Below are 1,941 nucleotides of genomic sequence, written 5' to 3' on the forward strand. Positions count from 1 at the left end.
TAACTAGGGGAAAGGTAAAGGCAGCAGGGGGAGATCGCAACCACCAACTCAAGACTGAAAAGACTTGCCCCCCCCACACACCTGCAAGGAGCATGTGTGCTAATTTACATGGCAAGCGAGGCTAATTTGAACATAACCAATGAGCATGAACTTCGGCAGGTTTTTGCTAATCATGTAACAATATAAATGTGCTGTAGTTCTTTTGTGTGGTGTGCTAGCTTTGTGGAATTACCACCTAGCACCCATCTTTGCGCAAACATGAGATAAATAAATGTCTGTGCTCTGTGTGTAAGACTGGCTTATTGCACACCGGGTACCAGACCCTGCTTGTGGGACAACGGTTTGAACTAAATTTTGTTTGCAAGCTTTTGTGAATACCCAGCTAGTAAGATACATACAAAGGCAGCAGGCTTTAGAGCTCCCTTGTAACTGGTGAACAGTTAGTACTGCCACAGTAAAGAATAACTCTGTTGTATATTTTACAAATATTTACATAAGCAATAATATTATTTACCATTAGCACTTCATATCTTGGAAAATTGCTCTTAGATCATATGCATTTACAAACAACAACAACAACCAAAGTCAGCTCTTACACAAACAAAATAATTAGCATCCATCTCTGGTTCTCTATCTGCTAAAATTATTGAAAGCCACAATAACTGAATCTGCTGATGCAAGCTTCTCAAATAGCAGTTAAATCACACCAAAATAAAACCTATAATTGGCTGCTGCAAGCTGCAGGATCTGTTCTAGGTCATCACACACACAAAGCATCCTTTGATCCCTTTCCTTGCATGCCTTCTTAATCCATCTCTTGTTGTTTTAACCTATAGTCTGCATCATAATTCCACTGCTTGCTTTTATCTCTCTATCCTATAGTGTAAACCAAGTGATAATGGTTGTGGTAAGTGACCTAGTCTTAAGTAACAAGAACATTTGTGGCTATTAGGATCTGATCCCCTACTGATGTGGTGGCTGGAGAGTGGTGTGGAGGAGCGGGCCTGTATTTTCCTGTTGGTTTTAGATTTTTCATCATTTTAGATTGCTATTGTCCTAGAGCTACATTCCTAGAGATGCACAAGTCTATAGCATCTTGTTGGTCAGGCTGGAGATAGGGCAGAATGGTACAGATCTGAGATCTAATGCCCTTCTCCTTTTAATATTTGAAAAAGTTCAGATCAGCGTTTGAAACTGTGTGCCTGGTCGACCTGTGCTGTGTAGCTGAGATTGGGTTTGTTCTGGGTAAATACCTGAAAACTCGGATGCTTATCAAGGTTGCTTCAGCGTACAAATCTGAGCTAGAAATTCTGTCAGCACAAGTTTGTGAAATTTATGGCATCTCACCATCTGGTCCAGACTGGGATGTAGAACTGTAAGACCCTTATCTGAATGTTTCAGACCTAAAAAAAAAAAATTTTTTTTTTTTTGTCTTTAAGTGGTCAGAGGTTGAGCACAGAACTAATGCGTTTGTGTCATTTTATTCAGTTCATTTCCCTCATACCTGAAAACAGAGGCATGAACTCTGACAAGAAGAGCTGTAAATTTAGAGGTTGCGGTATGAGTAGATGTTAACGTGCAAAATCTTGTAACAAATATACGGATTAATTGAACAACTGCAATATAGAGGAACATTTTTCATTGTAGAGAACAAACAGGCAAGGACAGGTGGCCTTTTTAATGTAAGCTGATGATTAATGCGATGTGATACGAGTTACAAAGTGTCTTGGTAGCCCGCTAAACCTCCTCCATATGAGTTCTTATGGGAGGCCGTAGAAATGCATTGTGTGTTACACAAACTGGTAAAGCTTTATCGAGATTAGTTCTTCTTTCTTGCCTCACTGTTTCTGGTCAGACAGAAGTGGCGTGCCTGACTCCAATTCTGCCTCAAAGCAAAGTTGTCTACTGAAAGAAATTAGGACAACTAACCGTACCTAGGAG

The sequence above is a fragment of the Aptenodytes forsteri genome, unplaced genomic scaffold (genome assembly GCF_000699145.1).
Source record: "Aptenodytes forsteri isolate BGI_AS27 unplaced genomic scaffold, ASM69914v1 Scaffold283, whole genome shotgun sequence".
Lineage (NCBI taxonomy): Eukaryota > Metazoa > Chordata > Aves > Sphenisciformes > Spheniscidae > Aptenodytes > Aptenodytes forsteri.